At 42.3% G+C, this 24,639-nt stretch overlaps 1 protein-coding gene across 4 annotated transcripts in view; it reads right to left on the bottom strand.

Annotated features, from left to right (window-relative positions):
- The window catches only part of FAM219A (family with sequence similarity 219 member A), a 95,033-nt gene that overhangs the window by 39,348 nt on the left and 31,046 nt on the right, over window positions 1–24,639 (bottom strand). The gene's annotated exons all lie outside the window — the stretch shown is intronic.

The raw sequence follows: 24,639 nt of genomic DNA, 5'->3' as shown, positions 1-24,639 counted from the left end.
GGGAAACCAATCTCCCCAAATACATTCTGCTCCTGCCTACTGGCAGACAACATGTATTGAACTCTGTGGTACAGCACATCAGAGAACTTGAGACAGAAACAAATTACCAACTAAGACAGTTCTACTACTGATGAAAATAACTGAAGTCCTTTCACAGCAACTGTAAACCTATTGGAACTCTCTCCACTTAGCACCATAGTGAAAATTAAAACTGGTTTTCAAACATGTTCTTATTCCCACCTAGAAGACAGAAATTAAATTGAACATGCACATACATATATGTGTATATAAATTTGGGTATATAATAGGTAGAGCTGCACAGGCAAAGCAAGCATTCAGCAGTAGGTCCAATATATGAATAAATCATCACTTGTAAGAAATGGAACAAGGCACCATAAATTAAATACTAGAATACTATTCCAAACTGGTGAATTGATATTGTCTGTCTCTCAGTTTCTGGAGATTTTATTTTGTAAATAAATTTCATGTAAAATGCAACTCATCATTTGTCACTGACACCTGTATACAAAGCAGAGTCACAGAGTTTCAAAGCAAGGTAACATCATTCTTCCCTCTCAGTAAGCAAAAAAAAAAAACAAAACACCCTAAAAAAAAGTTATAAAAAACAAATAAAAAAAAATCACTTGTTGAGTCAGTCTTCTGCCTGCCTTCTCCCTGCCATGCACATTAGCTCTTTTTAATACACTGTGCTTAGGAGATGAAATGTGATTTTTGAATTAGGCTCTAGCTTGGTGGAAACCAGTTAAATAACATATGTAGGGTTATAACATTTTATGAAAATCCTGTTCCTTTGCACTACCTAGTAGACTTTGACAGTACTTAAAATGGACGGTGCTTACAAGCATTCAAGGACAATGCTGAACAAAAGGCAATTTCTTATGCTTTTCTCTAGTGCAGTAACTGCTGCACTTTTCCTCTAATGCAGCAGTTTAGTGACTAGTTAAAAAGTTGCAAACCAAAAAACCAGTCTCCAGGAGAACATTTAGGCATAAATTATAGATCAGTGGGAAGGGAAGGGGAAGGGGAAGGGGAAGGGAAGGGGAAGGTGCGGGAAGGGAAGGGAAGGTGCGGGAAGGGGAAGGGGAAGGGATCAGCAGTCCTGGCTCCATCATTGATGCAGCTGATGGGGTGTGCAGGGTGCTGGGGTACACACACAGGGTGCTGGGCTTTGTGCGGGTACCGTTTTTATAGATGAATTTCCCTGCACTGGAGGTAAATTTCTCCCTTTCTGTGTAATTTAGTTACTGTGGAAATGGATTGGAGGCTTCAGGGTATTTGGTGGTCTCCATATCCTCCTACAGCCCATGCCTGATTCTTGACCTCATTCCTACACTTGTGCTGTGTTGTGTTGCACTTATCTCCAGGAGCCAGGGCAAGGATGTGTGTCCCAGAATGTGCTGCTCTACTTCCATGTGGCCCCTTCTCCAGCCACATTCTGTTCACTCTCCCAGTGTGCTATTACTAACAATCCTTGGCTGTTACTACCAACAATCCTTGGTTGGCTCCACAGCCACATGGCTATCAGTGTGTGAGACATACACATAAGCTCCCTTTTCTTCAGGCTTCTACATATGGGAATAGCTAAATAACACAAAAGATATATCTGTAGTTCAGACATGCTAGGATCTCTCCAAGAGAGATGTCTAAATGGTGCTAAGTGGCACCACTTGAGTCCAGGCTTCCTGGATGAGAACCTTTAATCTGCCAATGTGGGAAAAAAGCAGGATACAGCCATTTATAGGAAACATGACTCCAAGACCTGCATGCTTCCTAGTTCTATTGAACACAATAATCAAGTCCTTGGAGCCCCAATATGCTGGTTGGAGAAAGGCACAGGAGTAGACATGTTACAGGAACTGACATAGTATGATGGCCACATACTGTCTCCTGTGCTGGTGCAGTCCAGCAGAGAGTTCACTGAGCCCAAAGCCAGAAGCCCACAGGGCAGAGAAGGGGTCTGGCCAGATCTGAACTAGCCCAGGCTCACACTGTTAAAATCATGCTAAAACTCTAAATCCAAATCAGCCCTTATGTTTTGTGGCAAACTGCTGTGCTGACAGTAGCTTTTCCTTTGTAGGTAACCCCACCATGACATAACATAACCATTTGCATCAGCAGAGGGAGGGGAGAAATGTTCTGAGGTACCTTTGAAGATCTGAACTCTGAGCCTGGATGAGTGGACGTAGCTGGAGAAATCTCAGAAATGGGCTCTAGACCAAACACACAGAAAAGGCTTCCTAGGACTCCAGAGAAAATTAAGGACTTTCAAAGAATAATTATTTCCATTCTGTCTAAGACACTCATCTTAAAAGGACACAAATCTTTCCTCAGAGATGTGTTTCCCTCTCCCCACTGTCTACAGAGGAGGCTTGGCAGCTGGTAGAGCTTGTGACACTGGAGGTGGGAATGATGCAGGACATGATAGCAGAGTCAGCCCTAGGAATTCTTCCCAAGGGTTTGGCATGACGCTTTTCAGCCCCAGCAGCACATTACAGCTGCACAAATGATCCACAGCTTGTACAGAGGCATCACAAACACCATCACTCTGGGTGCATGCTTGAGCCAGGCCCACTCCCCCCAGAGAATAAAATGGATTAGAGAGGAAACGGTGCTGGGCCAGGGACAGTGTTCCCAGTGCCAGCAGGTATCTATCCCTGGCCCAGGAGTGGCAAGACACCATCTTATTTCCCATCCATCACTTCACAGACATTCTGCAGCAACTCACAGAACTCCATAGTAACAATGCCCACTGTGAGAACAGCAGTATTCCCACGCCAGCTCAGCCGGAGCTGTCTCTGCATGAACACGCTCTGCTTCTGTGCATACTGAATGGATGCAGTTCTCTCTCTACAGCTCAACTGCCCAGAGAAACGTTTATTTGACTGATTAGCCTTTTCCTTGTGAATGCCTAAGAGCACACTGAGATTCAACACAGGCTTTTGCTATAGGAATTTACTTGGCAATTTTTTCTTTTTCATAAGCCTCCCTAAGCCAATACACTCAGCTCTGCCCCCAATACCAAAACCTTAGTTACGTGGTGTGACTAGTCCCAGGACAGATGATGTTATTTCTTTTTGCTCACGGGGAACAACACAATGCTCTCAAACAAAAGGCAAGTGCTGAGAAGTACCTGCAGGGGTTGCAGATGGCTAAAGGTATTTAATGTATTTAAGGGATTTTTAAAAAAATTTTTGTTGTTGTTGTTCCTGAGGCTTCTGTATGTCTTCATTCCTAAGGAAAATATACATTTAATCAGGGCACTGCATGAACATTTGGCTGAGGCCAGAGTTTAATCAAAGTTTTCTCCCCATATGCTTACAGCTTAATTGGGCATGCACAATCACAGCATTTGAACGGTGGGGAGTTTTCTTACTAGATTGTTTGTTTCTATAGGCTCGACACAAAGGATCTTGATAACTGTCCTCCTGCTAGGAGCAGCCATGTCCCACAGTGTGTGTACCATGTGCCATTTCTGAACATCAGAAATTAGTTCCAGTGAACCTTTGTGGAGCAAGAGTGCTGTGAATCATCAGTATGCAGGAACACAGAGAGAAGGTGAAAACACTTTACACTGAAATCTGGGGTTTCAGGAAGATGGCATGCTCAGCAGGCTTTTTATTTTTTCTTTTTTAAATCACTTTCCATCTTGCAGTACTTAAGAACGCATCAGCTCAATAACCTTTTACTCTTATTATCTACCCCTCCCAGTAACCCACAGTGACTTTGGAGGGGGGGGAATAGACCCAAATGATGGAGCAGGGTGCTTGGTACACACAAACCCACCCTGGTGGCACCTGTGAAAACACAACTTTCTTTGCCTTCCTTCACAGTCAACACTACTGACCCCTTGCAAGCTTAACTAGGCCTCACTTTCCTCTCTGGAAATCCTCAGGGACCCCAGTGCATGTGGAAGGGAATGGGCACACACAATTTCTTTGATCTTCAGCTGCACCTTGAAAATATACATGCAACTTGAGAAGTCTCTATCTGCCCTCCTTCCCATCCTCAAAGTCAGCCATATTTACAGCTCTTATGAAAATGTTCTCCACTTTGCTGTCTGTGGGAAATTCTATGATCACCAATGCAGCTCTGCTGGTTTTTTTGGATAAAAGCAGAGAGGTACAATTTTCCTTATCCTCTAATCTCAAGGAAAGACCCAGTATACAGGGCCTGACCTGACCATCACTTCTCTCCATAGTTCACAGGCTTCTATCTGACCGCCATCAGTTGTATCAGTATGAGCCAACTGATCAAGAGTATCATCCAGCTAACTTGTCTCTCTGCAGTACCCATCAATGATGTACTTGCTGTCTTCTGCCCTCCTTAAAAGACAACAGAAGTCTCAGTACCAACACATGTGTGACAGCTTACAGCAAGCGGCTGCAGCTCAGCAGATGTCTGCTTTCTGGAGCTGCCCATGTGGATTGCATACTGCACACAAATGCTAACAGGAAAGGACAAGTCTAAATGTTTTGTTTCTTTCCTGCATCAAACATTGAGTCTGGAAAAATGGATAGATGTTCTGTGCGTGGGGGACTGACTTAGTGAGCCCAGAAACAAGCGAGAAACCACACACCCTGAATACAGGGAGTACATTTGGGTCAACGAGATATTTCTGATTCCCATGCTGTCATTCAGACTCTTGGGCTAGAACACAGTGATGCTAATAAATATTTATACCTTCAGTCTCTGCCCTGGGGAACAGCAAGTCCTGTGCTGCTGGCAGATTCCCTCTGCCCCAAGCTGTACCATGCCAGGTATTCCTGAGAAATCTGGCTATAGAAAGCTTCTGGGAAGGGGACTCTGATGTCCACAGGTAGGTATGTAAAATCTCAGACTGTTTTGGACAGCAGACCTCTGTAGCCTCTACATATCACTACAATATCGACATAAAGTATCTACAAACATGAAGTGCCCAGAAAACCCACCAGTAACAAAACCATTGGGAACAAAGATGCGCGTAGTTTGATGTCTATGTAAGAAACAACATAAAGGAAAGGCTGAAATTTACAAGGGGTCAGATTTGTAGGGGATGAATCCAAACCCAATGTATAGATGAACAATGGTCAGTAGTAATGGCATGTTTGTCAAGAGAAAGTGTCACGGGACGATGTACAGCAGGAATGGAACCAGAAAGCCTCACAAAAGACTCTCTGATGATTTCTTCCTCAAGCTTCAGCTTAAGGAGTTTTGGAGCCCATTTTTTCAAGGAAGATGTAATTCCCTCATCAGTCCTATGGATAAAAGCTAGAAGCTACAACCACCCCAGAACACTAGAAGAATTGGGTTGCTCAGCGAAGAAAGGAGAAGACTAAGGAAGGATATTATAGCTGTGTTCAGTTACAGAAAGGGCTGCCAGAGAGAAAAAGAGGAGTACTTTTTCTCATGTTTCTGATCATGAGAAAAATAAATTATTATCTTAAACTGCAGCAGGATTACAAGGAAGTATCATAGAAAACTGCAGAGGCTAAGAAGATGTACATTTGCCCAATGAAGTTGTGGCATTGTTGTTGCAAACCCAGGTTAGAAACTGATGTCACACACAAAGTCAACGGAGCTGACCTGGTTTTCAGGCACCCTGATCCAAATTTGGTGCAAACTGTGAAGATCCCTGGGCTTTTCAGGTCCCTTTCCCCCATCTGTCTTAACAGGAGAAGAACTTGCTTCTAGGCCAGACTTATTTAGTCAGAACACCAGTCTATCCTGGAAGAGACATTCTCCAATTTCCCCTACTTACTGCCAAGGACCACAGCTGACTTCCAACTTCTCTCAGGGAGAGATGAAGAAAACAATTTTTTTCCTAAGTTTCACACGTTGAAGGAACTCCAAAATCACATGAGGTCCAGAGCAGAAGGCTCCTGGGAAGACATGATTGTCACTTTTCATCAACATGTGCACTCCATCAGACCTATAGCAGTAACTGTTCTTCTCAGCATCCCTACTCTTCCTGTACCAAAGTCAAAATAAATGACATTTTGGTGACACAGTGACTTATGTACTGAAAAACATTCTGATAGCTACTGACTCAGTTTCAACAAAGCAATAAAACAACTGTTTATTGACTTTCTACTACCTCTGCCAAAGCATCACTTACAACATTGCTGTTTTTCTTTTCTGAGCAACTACTGAACAGATCTTGCTTAACAAATTAGGCCTGGAATATCCACTACAAGATCCAGATTTTGAACCTGATTAGTTTATAATTGTAAGACAAATCGGTGTTTGAAACCATTTTATTTCAGCTATTGAGAAACCAACAGTATTAATATTGCTGCAAGATTAAAATCTTTAGTCTTATTAATTAAACTGAACCAGAATGTAACTAAAATGACTTTTTGCTGTGTACACCTGCAGCTGGGGTAGCCCAACTCACTGACAGGTAACCAGGAGTTCAGACCATTGCTTTACTTCAAATGGGGGCAGAAGAGAAGTACCAGTCTCCCTGTGAGTGCTGCAGTGGCTGTGCTGAAATGCTCCCTTGAAACCCTGGCCACACTGGGCCTGCCCGACTGCCACATCCAGGCTGAACAAAATGCAGCAAACAGAAAAGCATAAGCTGTGCAAAGGAAACAAGACATTTCAGTGGTCTGTTTTACTAGTCAAAAATGACACTTGCAGCACAGGGAAGAATTTTTATTTTTTTTTTTTTACATGTTGATGTATGACTAATCCTGGGAGTCTACAGTAGCAGAGGAAGCACCAATGCAGTAATTAGACCAAATTCTTTGGGAAAGCATTTGAGGGACAAAGAAAAAAAACTGAAGTAATTACATTATTTCTGTTAGATTTCCTTTTGAGAAGCCAGCAGCACAAGCAGCCCTTGGTCCTTTCCTTTCAATCATAATAGAGTATATTTAACACCGTATTTCCCTCCAGGCTCTTTCACACATATAAGCCATCTCTAATATCACATGCATTTATAAGTTTGGTATCTCATGCTAGCTTTACATGACTTAAATTGGATCATTAACATTGCAAATTAGAGATATGCCACACTACACTCCCCATTGCCTGCAGCACTTGCCAAGTGGCTGGCATGCAATAGCTATTTAAAATCAGCTATTAACTGAGATATGTTTTCAGGATGATTCAATATACAAATAAGTCCTTCCTGGTAACGGATACGTGAAGATATTACACCTTTCCTTTTGTGCCTCTGATTATACAGCCACAGTTCTGAGGTGCAACATGAGTATTCAAGGCACTAAAGAATCACGGATTCCTTGGTAGCTATTGTAAGAGTCAGTTTAGCAAATGGCATCTGGCCAAAGCAGGATCATAAAAAACCCCATACAACTTTACAACTGCTCTTTAAACCTCAACTCTCGCAGGGAGGATACCCCTTAAAATGATTAAAAAATTGAGCAACGTGTCAGAGCCAAGGTCACAGTGTGTTTGGAGAACAGAGGCAGGAACAGGAGCCCAGGCCCTTGGCTCTATGTTGCAGCTGAATCTTATGGAAAACTACATGCCCCAGTGCAGTCTGCAAGGGACCACGACAGGTTCTTGTGACTCAATTTGTGCCCACTGGTTATTGTTGAGAGCTTATTCCAGGTCTGTGTCCCATCTTCTTCAAGTCTTTAACAGAGCGTCATCAAGAGGAACAGCCTGTTTTCAAAAAGAGAGCTGTTTTCCACCTCAAATGAAGATTTTCACAGACTCTCCTGTCTGTGGTGGAGGGGAGCTGTGCTTCTTTCCCATGGACAACTCTAACATCTAGAGAAACTGGCTGAGGAAGTGCAAGACAAGTGGAGCCATCACTACTGGAATGCCATGACTGTCAGCACATACAGAATGGTTTATGGATCCCCTCCATGTGCAGGTAGGCTGTCCCAGCTGTATATGAAAGACAAAATCAAAGTTTGACTGAATGAAACACTAGAAATTTTGGTTGGTTCTAGCAGATACTGCAGAAGTGACATATTCTGACAAAAAAAAGACCTGGTGCAATACAAATGACAGCAGGATAGCCCTGTTGCAATGATGTTAGTTCCCCCAATGTCCTGGAGACCAGATAACTGCTTCCACAGGCCATTGACTGGATCCAGTAAGGATGATGTTACCAAGCTTTTACAGTCTCTGGCTGTAAGAACAATAGCCAAAAAAGCAGGGATAGCTCCACATACCTCTCAACACACCAAGGGCTCTAATCAGTGGTTCAATGTCACAGCTATTAGAAGCATAAATATGGGGTCACTTGTTCTTTTCTAGATGGTTTGGGTTTTGGTTTTGTAAGGCAGCTGATTTTTACATGTTCAACTTCTGCACAAGTGTGATGAATGAGGTCTTGCTTTTTGATTCAGGAATACCCCTGGCACCTTTAATCCAATCCCTCAGATCCTCTTCTGAGCTGTTCGATTGCTTCTTCTGTTCACTCCCTCTCAATTAATTTTTCATCCTACCTCTCTCCTGCACCTAGTAAATCTCCCTTCTTCCAGACAGCAGGCTCTCTGACTGTGGTTTCAAGCCAGGAAAGGAGATGTGCTGTAAGCAGGATACACACAAAGCCCTGACGAAGCACTGTGGAGCCTCACCACTCTGGAATGGAGGCTCTCCAGGGAAGCAATTGTGGCACCAAGCCTGCAAGAGTTCAAGAAGCATGTGGACAGTGTGCTCAGGCACATAACTTCTGGGGTTGCCTTGAGCAAATCCAGGAGTTGGACTCTATGATCCTTGTGGGTCCCTACCAACTCAGAATGTTCTATGATTCAAGAGATTTATCAGGAACCATAATGGATGCCCACAGGTATTCAAAGCTCTTTAACAAATATAAAAATCACACACTCTTCCAACACAACCCCAAAAATGTGCAGCTGTCCAGAGCTCATGCACCAAGCACATCTGCCACACTGAAAACAAGTGGGGATCTCAGTGGTGGACATCAGCTTAGCCTGGACAGAGCAGAGACTCTGACACAGCTCATGCTGTTGCTGGACTCAGAGCTTTCCCAGGAGGAAAGACTGATAATCCACTTGTCCATACTGCAAAGGGGGATCTCAGCAATAAAAAATTGCCAGTTTCTCTGCACTAGTAGAGAAAACAAAGACACCAAGCTCAGAGTTCAGCAGCCTTTTTCTCTTTAGCACCATGCTTTCAACTTATCCCGAGAGACAGAGCTCAACCATCAGATTTCCATATTTATAAGGAGAGAGTTTCTGTTTAGCCAAGCTTGTGACGGAAATAACCCTGCAAACAGCAGCAGGAGCAGCAGCACAGCAAACACATCTGAGGGGCAGGGATATGAAAGCCAGGGGAGATCTGAAGGCACTCCCTACCTTGGCATGGCTTTCCAGCCTTGCCTGAGAAATTCTGAGGGTGCAAATCATTTCAGCTTCTAAAATAAGAGCTTGCCTCGCCCCCGCCCCACACTTCTGTATCTCTGTGACTAATTAGGATCCGGAGGGATACAGATTCTCTTCTGATAAAGCAATGTTTGGCTCCCTTCTCCCCTGACACATTTGTATTAGAAATATCCTCATTATGTGACTAATCAGGGAAACTGAGACAAAGGCACAGAAGCTGACTTAAAGGGAAATCACTGATTTTTATAAAAGCAGCTTATTAATAATTCTGTCTCCAAAGGGCAGGGACATTTCCTCACCTCCCAGTGCTGAAAAAAAATGCAAAATTGAGGTTCCTGAAGAAAAATCCATTTTTATTACCAGAAGTGGTGGCTTTTATCATTCCCACTATTTACTGAGCTTGCTCCCAATTCCCTTGGTTACTGAAGGGTTGCAGCTAGTGCACTGCAAAGGTCCTGGAGAGCCTGCCAGCCATGTGCTGCACACAGGGTCTGGGATCAGCAAGGTGTCCGACAGCTGCAGTGCTACTGGACGGCAAGTGACAAGGCTAGTTAGCAGTTTACCACACTGAGTTTAAAAGTCAGCAGCACATGAAAAGCCAGCCACATCCCTGGCCATCCCTTGAGATGGTCTGAAGATATTTGAGCTACGCCTTTCATGTAGTACAGCGGGCTGAGCAAAAACCAGAGTGCATTGGGGTAATCTGTGCTTGGCAGAAGGTCTCTGAAGTAAAGGCAAGCAGACACCATTTGGCAGTAGCAGAAAAGCTTTCTAAAGGAATTTGTTTCCCTTCCATGCTCCCTGGAATGGGGCTGGTGTCCATCCACCTCCAGCTTGTCTCCTTCACCTCTCATTGACAGCACCAGAAAGAGGTATCAGGCCAGACAGCTTCTGCCTCGCTTCTTTCAAGGCAGCCTCTTTATCAGCTGAAATCAAGCCATCTGTCCCCAGCACCCTTAGAGGAGCCGCAGCAGATTGTGGAGCATGGCAGGATGCACTGCATGATGCGGAAACAGGAGGTCGAGGGACCTCATTGCATGCACAAAAATCCAAACCAGATTCCTGTTTGAGCTGGGAATGGAGATGAAAAGGGGAACGCACCATCAGTGCTCCTTGGGACAGGCTCAGGCACATGCACAGACTGTTGGTCTTTATTCAGCTCCCTCTGGGCTGCTGCTCCTTCTGCTGGTGATACACAGACCAACCCCAAGGCCCTGTGCTGGCCCTCCCAAAGGTTTTGCTGGAAGGCAGACTGCTGTGAGTCATGGCAGGGGTTTCTGGGCTTTGCTTTCTGAGTGTGACAACAGAAATATTTGGATTTTGAGACTTATTTCTTAGTTGCCAAATGTCTACTCTTTGGGGTGAAATTTTGCACTTTGGACATTTTCTTAGCCTAATTTGAAATATGTTCCATATTTGTATATAATTCTAAAAACACCCCAACTTTTTTCTTTTTCTTTTGTTCAGGTGGGGCGCTGGGAACATATTTGCCCACCTGAACCCTCCCCTCTTAAGTGATATTGCTCTCTGCAGGTGCAGCCTGAGGCTAAGGCTGATGAGGGCAGGGGGGCTGGCAGAAGGTGAGCAGGGAGGAAAAGCAGGATCTGGCAGTAGGACTAGAGTTGGCTGGAGAAGGTGATGGAAGAAAGAGACTGGATGTATCCATCCAGTCAGCCAGATAGCCAGGAGGGGAAAGAAGAACATTTGAATTATGTTCCTAGAAGAAAAGATCCAATAAGAAAAGGAAGAGACAGAACAGGGACAGTGAAAGGCATCCATGGTTAAAAGCACTGGAGGACAGAGCTGTCAGACATCAGTGATATGATGTACCCTCACAGGAAGTACTCTGCCAAGGCTCACAGACATGAAGGACAACATTTGACCATTGCTGTTACTTCTCTAGGTGATCCCAGACTACCTTTGAGTGAAGCTCCAGAAGCCTTCAAGCAATGAACGGATTTAGGAACCTGACTGTCTCTGTGACCTGAATACAGGTAAGGCTGGTGGCATGTAGTAACATGTCAGACAGAACCCAGTCACATGCTGATGATGCTGTGACAGGCCATGTTGGGGTTTTCTCATAGTACATTTTTCTGGTTTAAAACTGCAGAGAACCGGCATTAGAAGAAAATAGCAGGGATGGTTTTCTAAGCTCTCAAATACAGCTACTACAGCCTAGTTTGAGCCCCTGTAGCCTATGTGCTACAATACAGCCTGTAATGACATACCCATGTAAACCGTTTCCCTTGGTAGTTCAGCATGGACCTATGCTGGAGATGAATCGGGGTTACAAACGAAAGAACAGAAGCCCAAGTCTGTGGTTCCTAGAAGAAGCTGCAAGTCATGTAGGAAAAAGGGGAGCACAGAGACAGATGATTTTGTGATTATACAATGTGGAGCTGTCCTAGACAACTGGGACCCGTATGTTCTTACAAGAAATGTAAAAACTCTCTAAAACCAGATTTCCCACAAAGGGTCAGTAATAAGGTCTCCCTACTTTGCTGGAACACTGGATCAGAACCCTGCAGTGTGATACAAGTGCTTACAAATGCTACCAAAATTAAGTGGGAGTTGCACGTTGTGCAGGTGAAAATGGGGGGAAGGACTCAGGCAGTAAGTATCCTACACTGAAAACCCCAAATGAATTTCTGGCCTTAGTTGGTTTGTCACAAGCCCTTATCTGTGCAGTCACAAGATCATGAAAGAGGGAAGGCATTTTGAAAAGACATGGGGCATCTGGTAATTTCTGGCACCTCTAATGCGATCCCTCACCTAGCAGCAGGAATGTGGAGATGAGAAAGGACTTTGTGAAGTACACAGACACTATCTGTCATGCTAAATGCCACAGAACAGTCCACAAAATGTCTTTCTGGGCCATCAGGGAAGTTTTGTTCTTCTGCCTTTTTTTCATCTTATGTGTGCATGGCTTTGACATGTCTTTCTGTACCTGAATTGTTTTTCCAGAATTACCTTGTGAACGCCTTCATGGTCTTTGCTCAGTTAATTTTCTCACAGATTTACTCCTTTTCCATTATCATCTAAACTACTGCAATTCAGGGAGAGAGACAGTGCTTCAATTATGTCACTCATCCCTGGCCAATGTAAAGAGTCATCTCTCTACCAATCTGTCCTTCCCTCTGTCTTGAAAGCCTATTTACAAGCTTCCCTGCCAGCATCACCCTGCTGCCTGTGCAGCCATACTCCACTAAAAACTAGGTGAGTGGAAGATATCAGTGAAGTAAGAGCTATTGAAGTAAGGAGCTATTATCAGAAATGAGAGCAACAGCCCTAACTCTTACCTTGATTTTACCAAAGCCTTGTCCTCACCACAAACAAGGGTGCATGCCCTAGGATGACCTGGCACTTGGAGAAGTTGCCTTTCCAGACCTAGTATTTAGAGGCCTGCCAGAGGTGATGAAAAAAGAATGTCTATTCCTTCTCACAGTTTATTTCTCTGTTCTCTATTCTCTACCTCTTATTTATTTCTTACCTTATAGATCCCTGCATCCAGTAAAGTGAGTCTTGTACCAGTGGATACACAAGCTGTAGGGATGGATTTATAATTCAGCCTCTTCCTCCTCACCTCACTGACTCAGCTTTGGGATCATTCAGACTCACTAAGTCCTTAATACCTTGTATTTTGGAGCAGGAGTTCAAATATCTACTAACCCTTTACCTTATTTTTTCCCACCTATTTGATTGCTTTCTTCCTCACAGCATGCCTCCAATGTGCTGTTTCAAGAAGAAACAATCTCAGTATTTTCACCATTTCTTTCCTTCTTGATAGAGATGCTCAAACTCTTCCTGATTCCAAAATAATATTTTTAGGATGGCTGAGCAGAAACACACACCATGCTCCAGACAACATACTACTGATCTAGGATGGCTTCACAGTTTTTTGCCTGCATTTTAATCTCCCTGAACTTTTGTTTGCCTTGATGTTGCTATCACTACATTGCACAGTTGGCTTCATTCCTGTTCCCTGCACTGATGCTAAGTTTTGTTTCCCCCGTGTCTCAGCTTTTCGACCTTCCTTTTAATCTTCCATAGTGTTTTTGCAGGAGAAGTCTGAATAATTTTCCCCTATTTTGTATATGGGAAAATTGAGATCCAGAGAAGTGAATCTGCTAAACACAAGAGCAGGAGAATTGGGTCCTTCTCCAGAGTTCTGTCCCCTGCATATAGGCAGTTCTACTGAACACATTAGAGAGCATGCACCAGAAAGCAGTGAGGACCAAGGCTGCACTCCAAAATACAATGCAGGGGGAAAAAAAAAGTGGTCAGGAGCTGCAGTTCCAGCACTATAGTCCTGAAATATGGTCCCTTCCTGCAAGCATTTTAAATGAAGAAGAAAGTTACATAAATCACCAGTTTCACATGCCGGACCATTCATCAGATGTTTTAAATATTGGTGTCAGTATACAGGTTTGCATTCTCGTCCTATTATCCTCCTTTTTCAGCAAATTGTTTTTCCAGAATTAGCTTGTGAATGTCTTCATGCTCTTTGCTCAGTAATTCTTTCAGTAACTTACCCTCTCCTATTACCATCCAAACCATTCTAACTCAAAGAGAGTGCCAATGTTTTAATTATGTCACACATCCCTGACCAATTTGACGAGTCACCTCTCTACCAATCTGTCACTTATGACAATTTATTCTCCTGATGAGTCGTCTCACTCACATAAGGAGCTTGGAACTCAAAAGGGGAAGAGCAACAAGTGATTTTAAAAAGCAAATTAATAATGTGTATCTTTTCTCTGAAGGTACCCTCTCAGTTTTAAGTTTGGAGCTGCACACAGCATGTATGGAAAATCAGAGACTAGAGAAAGAAACAATGAAACATAAAAATGGGAACTTGTGGGGTTTCAATTTGGTTTCTAAGCTGCCAATAGAATTAACACAAGTGGAAGCATTAGGAAGACCTTTCACTATCACTGAAGCCTTTTAGATTAATAAGGACAGCTTAGACAACACATTCAGATAAAGGAGAGATGGTTCACATAAAATTTCTATAAGAAAGGTCCCCTGAGCCTGGTTCTAGCTGTGTGTCTTCACAGCTTTCAATTAACACTGCAGGTAGGCACAGAAACACTTTCAGCTCATTATTCTCTTTTCAAATAGTGGTGGACATAAGATATTTAGCTGAAACAGCCCTTTGTAGATCTTTTAAATTCCATTATCATTAGGAAGACAGGCATCCAAAAGAGATATTGTTTTCCTTACCTAATAGTTTTATCTTCTGCAGGGTAGAAGCAGCTTTGTGCATTAATTTAAGGTTTGCAATATCTGTGCTGCTGGAAAAATCTATCTGAAATGTTAATCTTCAGAGCAATGATGGATTGAAGCTGAACTTGGGCACTTGACTTATGGAGGCATAAATAGGAACATTACTGGATCAAATATTCATCAGCCTCCCAATGAAATAAAAAATGGTAAATAAATTGAAGTATCTCTGGGTGATCATTTTCATTATCTGGCTATACAACATAGCCACAGAATCACTAAAGAAAGTTTGTCATTAGTTGTTAATTGAAGGTACTTTCAGAAAGTGCTGCTTAAGCCTTGAAAGATTGACTGTCTTTCTAACCACTGCCTAATGTGTATGTTAGAGCTGAATTATGAAGCAATCTCATTAGGACCCTGCCTCCAGCACCACAACTCAGAGAGAGCTTCTGATGCTTTAGATGAAATTCATGTTTCAAATAGCTCATCTACATACAGCCTAACCCCTGGGCACATCTTCAGCATATTTAACTGCATACAGATCTATCTAAGCTGATAGTCATGTTGTAGAAACACAAGATACCTAAGTGCATTGTAATGACACTCAAAAGAGGCAGCAGAGTCCTGGCTCTTGGTGATGTACAATCACACAATAATAACAATCAGCCTGTAAAAGCTGAGAGCAGCTACCTCAGGACAAGATTTCAGGTTCACTTGCCTTTTATTGCTCTTTCTCATACCTTCTCTTGTTCTTACCATCTTCCTCTCCTTATTTCCAGAGCTTTTATTTTCACTCACTAATGGGAGCCTGTTAGTGTTGAAGAGGATCTCCTGTAGAGATATAATTCTTAGATGAGACACCATACTTCCCATGAAACAGCCAGCCACTATCTGCCTGTACCATGTTCTAAACTGACAAATTGTGAAGGCTTTCAATTTACTTTAAAGTGGATATACTTTCACTTAAACTTTTCTCTGCCTCTACAATTGTTGAAGCAAAAATCCATCTTCTACCTTCCTTACCTCCAAAGCAAAGTTCTCAGTCTAAGTATGGTAACTCAAAATCTGGCATCATCACAAGAGCTGGTGCAAACTGCCTACAGAACCACTGCTTTCAACTGAGGGGCGTGATGTAGGATGATCCTGAGACAGCACACAGGGAGCCTGAGCCCAACAGAACAGGGTCACAGAAAATGAAACAGGGTCATGGCCAGAAAACACCCAAAACAACTCAAGTGGTTCACCTATACCAGAGAGACCAACAGTTTGACTGTAATCTGTGCTTACAATAATGTTGCGGGAATAGTGTCTAAAAAGCCCTTGGAGGAGTTGAGGTAAATGGCCCTAAACAATACTGTTTGTGCTATTTAATATTAATTTCTGATCAAATAAATTCTGCTGGGATTTTACATACTGAAAGAGCAGAACAACTCTAAAATTACTGAAGTGGGAAATTCAGGTGAATTACATGTCTCTATGTAAGCACAGGTATATGCTCAGTGCTGCCTATTGTTCTGCTTCAAATGTTTGCAACTACTACAGAAGTGGAAGCATAAAAAACAGAGATAGGGTAGATGCATACCTCTATCCTGTGAACAAACACAACACAATCTCAGTGTTATTCTTCTCATCTGATATTTATTCTAGTGGCTGTGCAAACTATATCGTAGAACAAGCCGAGTTGGAAGAAGGGAAGGGGCATCATCAAATCCAACTCCTGGCCATTCACAGGATATCCCAAAAGTCACACCATGTGCCTTAGAACACCTGTCCAAACACTTCCTGAACTCAGGCTTGGGGTGACCTGAGTCATTTTCCCTGGGGAGCTTTTTCCAGTGCTCAGTCACCCTCTGGGTGGAAAATATTTTTCTGATATCCAGCCTAAACCTGCCAGGACACAGCTTCAGTGATTTGCTCAGGTCCTGTTATTGAGCACAACAGAGAAGATATCAGTGCCTCCCCCCTCTGCTTCCCCTCATGAGGAGGTTGTAGATTACAATGAGCTCTCCCCGCTCAGTCTCCTCTTCTCCAGGCTGAACAGACCAAGTGACCACTGCCACTACTCATAAAGCTTTCCCCTCCAGACTTTCACCATCCTCATGGCCCTCCGTTGAGTGCTCTCTGATAGCTAAATGCCTTTTCTATGTAAAATCCCAGCAGAATTTATTTGATCAGAAATTAATATTAAATAGCACAAACAGTATAGTTTAGGGCCATTTACCTCAAGTCCTCCAAGGGCTTTCCAGACACTACTCCCCCAACATTATTTAACAGGGTAGGGTTCAGGGAATTTGTGACTGACTGCTTTTGAAGCTTCCAAAACCACCTGTATGGCTGAACTCCAGTTTGAGCTGCTAGCTCTCAGGTCCAGTTTTTACAGAAGGCAAATTACAAAGGTAGCTGCCTCCTGCCATCATGCCCATAACATGCTTGAGCTGCTGACAGTGACCCCTGCATAAAGAAACAATGTGTGGCATCTTAATTACCCATTAATTAATGCCAAATATCTTCATTTACAACCATTCCCAGCACCCTGTACCCCCCCAACACTCACATAAACATTTTGGTTATCATTCTATATTTTCATTGCATAGGTGGGTTATTGCATTAGCACACCATGTTTTAACTCCAGACACAAAAAGTACACCAAGTAAAACAGGAGCTTGTATTGTGATTTGCGCAGAGCCAAAATCTATCTCACAAAAGCGTGGCTGTGTGAAGAGCACAGATGCTGAAGCATCCTCCCCTCATTTCAGTTTAACTCTTCGCTGTCTCTACTCCCTGACATATCCAACAACTGCTGCACAGCCTTTCCTGAGGCTGTGCATTTCTTCTGAAATGAATATAATTTCCCAAAGGCTTTCAGAACTAGCTTAGGTCTTACACCAGCAATACAGTTTTCAGGAGGCAATTATCACAGTGAAGGTGTCTTAAGGGAGAAGAATGCAGCCCACTAACAACCAGCAATCAGGGCTTCTTACTGAGTCCCTGTCAGGAGGAACTCCTGCTCCTTCTGTCATTGTGACCCCTTCAGACTTCCACCTGCAGGTGAGACGGACAAAAAGAAGAGTTTGGAAAATCACTTTTTAGTCACATCCCCACAGACAGTATGAACTAATAGAGGCAGGTGAGTACAGTCTATGACTGTGACTTGAGTCAAGACCTCAGCTATTCACGCGAGATTATTACTGCTAACACAAAGCATTCCTCCTTCCACTACAACCAACTGCTAGGATGACAAGTCTGACATTCACCCACAAATTGTGACATTTGCTCATATAATGTTTTTGTATTTCCTCCATCAGCGGCACAGTTAAGCTGGAATGCTGCTTTTTCCTTGAAAGAGGAAGGATATGGCTTTTCTGGCAGCATAGGATGCTGTATCATCTGATTACCTCCTCAAAGCTGTGGTGCTTACCTGCCCAGAGAGTGTGAGCTGCACTCCCTTGAGGGAAAGAATAAAGCTGGGATCACACCATTCTTTGCACACACAAGCATCCCAGTGCTTACTGCTGGGACCACAACTGCATTGTGGCCAAGACTGGCCGTTAAATCTGGGACCCAGCTCTGTGAAGACACCACAGCTGTGCTGTGCTGATTCACAGATGCTGCTGGCATAGCAAAGGGAGGGAGCTAGAGCATCTCATGTCATATTCAAGATGACTGTCACAAAAACACCACTGGTGAAAAAAGCAGACTTTGTAAGCAAGAGAATCCTACATCTGTTTAAGTCTGTAAGGTGTGTAAGAGGACACGTGGCTCTGCCTTGTGCAGACTCATCCCTGCTTCAGAAGCAGAAGCTTAAATGTTACCTTAGCAAGCTTTGTATTTTATATGCAAAGAATTACATTATTCTGATAAACTTTCCTTAGCTGGGGAAATGGAGTGAAGAAAATTTCAAGGTCTAGACCAAGCGTCTTTGACACAAATGCACTCAGTAGGTCCCGTGTACAATTGTTTATAGCTGGAGGAACTTTGTATTTCCATTCAGATCTTTCTAGCTGAGTGTGTTGCACCAGCACTGAAAATTAAGAAATGCAAGTCATTACTATTGTTCCCCCTGTTTTCAGGAGAAAAAATTGTAAGGGGGGAGGAGCAACACTTCACTGCAGAATTACTGGAATGACATTATACTTACATTGGAATGAAACAGCAGACTTACTTAAGCCCTGTCAAGATACCAGGATCTAAGAACAGCAAAAAAGCCCTACCAGGATGAGGAAGCTGCTTTCAGTGTGAGAACCATCTGTTAAGAGATTCACTTACGTTGTTGGAATAACAATGCCACAGCTGTTCTCCATGAAACAAGAAGAAAGCCAAATCTAAAAGAATTATGTGTATGTGTGTTTCAGAAGACTGTTAAAGAGACTCTTCCTTTTTACAGCATTTCAAAACAATACAAGGAGAGAGATGCCACTGGCAAACTCCTGTTTTTCCCTAGAGAAAACAGGAAAGCACATAACTTTAAATTAAACCTCACCATTGGTCTTCTACATTTCATAACCCAAGGAATTTCAGTTAATACACATTTTACCCAGTAACAGATATTTTGAAAATTGTATTAGGGTTTTGATCACTGTGTGCTAAGTATACTTCCAAAACAAACTACAAATCGCCTTGGTACTGAATACCCTGCAAACAGAGGTGGAAGTAAGCAAAACAAAGCATAAGGTTCTTCAACCTTCTCCCAGAGTGGACCTAGAAGTCTTCTTTTAGCCAAATGAAAGTTCCTCTATTGTTTCTGTTTATTTAATGATTAGGCAAGCCTCACACAAACTGGCATCCATTCAAATCTTATACAAAGACAAGATGCCAGTTATAAAAATGTCCTGTGTCCAAGTAATTATAAAGTAATTATAAAGTAATTCCTGAAGACTCCACTCAAACCATGTCCAGTGGCATCTGAAATGCTGCTAGCTCCCAGTGCAATGAGCAGGTCAATAGTCTGTATTCAGACCACAGGCTCCAGATATCAGTCTCAGGCAGTGTGATGACTTCTTTACAGCAGCCAGGACATGACAGATTTAGACACTGAGTACTGTGAATCATTCTCTGCCCTTTTTGCCTGGATGGATGTAGTCCTGACCCCTACCTGCTGCTTTTCTCCTGTGTCAGCTGTGACTTTCCTACTCTTGTTTCTGCATGAACACTGTGATGAACCAGTGCTGGCTAAAGGTGTGTCCCACAGTCTTTAATTAGTACAGTAAGCAAAGCATTTTTGTAAAGCAGCAAACCTGGATTATCAGGATGCTACTCTGCATAAGGAAAGGGCTTAAAATCCAATTACTATTTTTCTTTTCTGAACAGAAATCTAATGATGCTTTTTTTTTTTTTTTTACTGCCCTGGAGATATAAAAAGCATGGCCAACACTAGTCAAATGTAGCCTTTTCAGGAACACTGACTAACAGATATTGATAAGGCATAGATTAATTACTTTCCCTTGAAACCAGACTAACGTGGAAAAGTCTGGAAATGCTAAAAAATAATAAACATGAAAGTCTGTAATAGTTACTTTTATTTGAAAAAAAACCCCTAAACTGTTCTGCTTTTAAGAAACTGTCCTCTCAGCTTCATGGACTCACAGAATATTACTGGATGTACACGCTGTGCAGCACCATAAACTGTAAAGAACAGGGCTACTGCTTCAGGCTAATAGTGTAATTTTCCACAGGGTGGTTTTCATTTACAATTCACTTATTGTATCTGGAATTCTAATTGTAGCCAAGTACATTTTCGGGTTATTCAAGGTACAATAAAGAACCAAACAGCTTAAAAAGGCAGCTTTAACTTTATAATTAGAAACATTTGCTATTTCAGGTGGCTTCTCCCTACCATGTTTATAAGTTTCTCTTTATACCTTTCAGCATGTTGTAAAAATAAATTATGACAACCACAGGGTGACTCATAGATACAATAAGAAAAGGGAGAGAGGAGTCTGGATAAATCTGAGATGCAGAGCATCTGTATGTTCATAAGCAAAGTGTCTTCTAGACAATCTAGAAATAAAGATAGGAATAAAGACAATGAATATCTGCACTTGTGTCATGGTTTTAAAGCAGTAACTAAAAAATAATTACTTCTTGCTGTGAGATATGGATTAGAACAAGAGCAAAACAGGCTTAAAACTTAAAAGGAAATAAAGAAAGTTTATTAACAAAACTACAAGAATAAAAACACCAGAATAAACTTCCAGAATACCCTTTTATCCCCCACTACCTAACTATTCTCTTGTACACGTGACAACATAGAGACAAAAAAAACTTTGGAACTTTGGTGGTTAAAACAGTCCCAATTCTTGCTAGAGTCTTTTCATCAGCCTTTGTAGAGAAACAGAAGTCTTCTTCTGCTAATCTATGGAGTTTCTCACGAGAAAACTATTTCTGTTATAGTTTTCTATTTCTCCGATGCCAGCTGCCCGGAAATTCTGTCATCAGAGTTCACTCCTCCCATTTCACATCACTCTGAGGTGTGTATGGGCCATGAGTCTAGGGATGTCATTTTAAGGATGAGTTATTCAAAGGCAAAAGTCCTCTTCATCTGCCTCTGTGAGCTTCCCTGGAAACAGTTTACTCATTGGCCTCAAACAGCCTCAAATCTTTGCCTCACTCTGTTCCAACACCTCATTGTATCACAATTTCTCTCTTTTGCTCAAAATCCACACTTTGAACACTCCATTCCTCTAAATATACTGTCATGAATTAAAGGAGTCTTTTCAAAACACTATTGTCCATCTCCATAGCTTTAACAGAAAAATATTTCAGCTTATAAAGCATCTCCTTATTCTCTCTTCCCCATCTAAAACTTAACTCTTTTTCTTCACTGTTTTTGGTGGTTTTATGATGTCTTCTTCATGTTGATTGTCTCTCTCTCTGTCTGGGAAAAATGAGTAATCTGTACATTTTATCCAGGTAGTAAAAGAATTAAAGTCTTAGAAAAGCTGCAGATGTTCATGGTGTCAGGTTTCAGTCTGGCAGCAGAAACTGAAAATTAAGCCAAGCTGGCTGGCTCCATTTCTCTTCCTCCCCCCTTTTCTGCGGCCTTGTCCGGCCTGGAGGCGGGGGGGAGGAGGCTAAGACAGAGCCTTGTTACCGTGTCAGAAGCCAGAAACACAAAAAAGAACAAGAGAGCTTTGACTGTACATCTTAAGGTGGTGTTCACAAGTTCATCTCACTTTTTAATGGTCAAAACTGCTGTCAATTTTTAGAAATGACTGATAATTGGTCAGGAGAAAAGACTCCCATCAGCCACCAGCAGCTTCAACTTCTTAGCTCTCAAAGCTATCTTAAAGGTAAAGTCACCCCATGACAACTTGATTCCCAGAAAGCCCATTAAACACAAGACAACAATGGCAATTGCTCCCCATTTCCCCACATATGAGATGAGGATATGTTATCTGTCCATGTCAGAAAAAATGCTGTGCATTGGCAGCCACCATCCCAATGTAACCTGGTAGCTACTACCCACTGAAACAGCTAGAGATTCTTCTCCAACCACTCAATGACCCCAGTTAATACTGACACTCCAGACCCTTTAGTGCTGCTGGCAGCAACCCACCCTCTTCTAGGAAGTCACTGGGAGCAGTCTGCAGTGATGGGAACAATGCAGGCCATCCTGCAGACCCTCCAAGTTACACTAACACATGAAGCAAGAAGCTCACCATGATGGGGGAGATCCAACAGTATTCCTTTGCAGCCAGTTTGGTGAGATCAAGAGCAAAATTAGTAGAAGGCACGTTTCATAACCAACTTTTGTTTATATGGGCTCTGGTATGGCAGAATTCAGTCTTTATGAAAATCAGTGGTTTACTGTCCAAAGAGTATTCTAATGACTCTTGGTTATTATCTTTGCTAAACTGGAAGCAAATGTTTTCTACTGTCTCACCAGTTCTCCAACTCCCTAATTTGTCTCCGTGTAGGAAGACTATGAAAATTATGTTAGAGAAGATACAGAAAACAATACCTTAAATTTAAAAGGCCCAGAGTCAGTTGTTCTAAGGTTAGTGGAAGGGTCATAAATAAACGGTTGAATGAAAAGATGAAGTTTCTCATAATTCCAGGAATTTAAGAGTTAACCCTTTCCTACTGCTGCCCCTAAAGTGGATATTAAGGAGCAGTGCTGAGCAGCAAATATTTCTGATTGCTTTATTTTCTGCCCCATTTCACTGCAAGCTACCTTTTCTGTAAAATGTACAAGGATATAACTGCCATTGCAGAATACACAAGTAAACAAACAGCAAGTCTTCTAAAGACTCTCTCCCTCTTTCCCTGCTAGCATGTCTGGATGCAGCTTCAATCATCCTAATGACTTGGATGATACAGTTAAACTCTCTTTAAGGACATTTGTCCCAAATACCCTGTGAACAGTCACAAAAAGGAGGTCAGCAATCTACTTAAAAAAGGAAAGCAGCACTGGACATAAGCATAAGATCAGACACCACCTTTTCTGACTAGTTCTGTGTGTGGCTGCCAATCCTCCGCTGCACTGCTGCAACCCCTCACCTCCTGTCCACCATAAATGCAGCTCTGCATGCCAGCACTGCATGGGACATCCTGGTCAGGCTGCATACAGACTCAGTCAGCATGAGGACATGGCTTGGGGAGGGGGGGCGTTCCTTACTTTTTCATGCTATATTTTTGCATTCTGTAAAAGTAGATACATTGCTGATGGCTCTTTTTTATGTTTTGTGATTTTATCAGCACAGAGATTTCCACGCTTAGGACACAACACAAGACTGCAGACCATTCTCTACTTGCAGTGCATTAAAGAAACCTGAATAAAAACCTTTCCTTCCAGTGGCATTGCTTGAACTTTACATTTAAAGCACTTCTGCAGTCCATACAGCCTTGTTGAGGGCTCTCACCCCTGTCAAAGCAACACGTAAGAAGAGAATATAATACCTAAGTTTAAGCCCTTCTCTTTCCATAAATAACAATATGAACATCTCTATACTATCAACATTTAAAATATATGTTTGCATTTAACATCTTTTGTATTATTCCCATTAAGATGCCCATTTAAACCAACAGACTATTGCAGATAAGGAAAGATAAAGATCATGGAAACCAGCTACCTTGACCCTTACACCAAAAAAAATGAGAATTTCTGAATCCTAAAACTGTACTAAAAACATACTATAAAGAAGAAAGAAAATTTCTGACTTTGCAACTTGACAAAATATTGTCTGTTGCCTAATAAAGCAGGCTAGGGGTTGGACAATTTGATAAAGTCTGTCACTGTTAATTAGGAATGTTTAACAAGAAATTAAAATTAAAATTTTTACAAGTCTCAGTATAAGCAAGGGAATTAAGAGAAGCTATCAAACATATTAGTGACTGCCCCACTAAGCAAGCCACAGCAGACGGAGAGGCTGGAGATGGCCAGAGATTCTGCAGTGCTGTTAGCTCTCCCTCCTGTGGTGTCCATGTCTGCAGCGCTCCCTGGATGCAGGGCATTCCAGAACACACTCCCCATGGCTTTAAGAAATTAGTCTTTTATCTGTGATAAAATACTCTCTTGGTAGTACATGAGCTAGCTGTGTGATGAAATGGTGCCTTGCTGTGCTCATACCTGCTCTAGCTCTGCTCATGGCAGGTACCAGTAGCAAGTGCAGAGCACTGAGATCCACCTGCAGAACAGGAACCTAAAGCTCACCTTGGGCAATCACTACATGATAGTCATACACAGAACAGCAACTGAGTGACTATTTATCCATCATCTATGGCATGTAATTAACTAATTAGCATCTCCCCAGTAATATTCTGCAGATGAGGCTTATTACAACCAGACATCACAATCAGCTCTCAGTGCTTAAACTGATTTGAACCTAACAAGTTCCTTCTGCGTAATTTACTAGCTATGGCATTTCTAAAAATCACCATCTTTGCCACACAAATCACCTCTGTAGGCAAAGGATCAGCCACATGTCCTAGGATAGGTACTTCTGCTCTGAAGTGATTTATTTTATACAGCTGTTAGGTTATAACCTCTTTGCAAGATTCCCTAAAGCTGGAGCATATTGTCTTTGGAGTTAGTTTCTTCAGTAGTTAGTGTTGCCTTGCATGTCACGAAACACTGGGGCATTTTGTGCCTGCA

Source organism: Cyanistes caeruleus, chromosome Z (assembly GCF_971803275.1).
Source record: "Cyanistes caeruleus chromosome Z, bCyaCae1.hap1.1, whole genome shotgun sequence".
Classification (NCBI taxonomy): domain Eukaryota; kingdom Metazoa; phylum Chordata; class Aves; order Passeriformes; family Paridae; genus Cyanistes; species Cyanistes caeruleus.
This window is presented reverse-complemented; position numbering and strand designations above follow the sequence as displayed.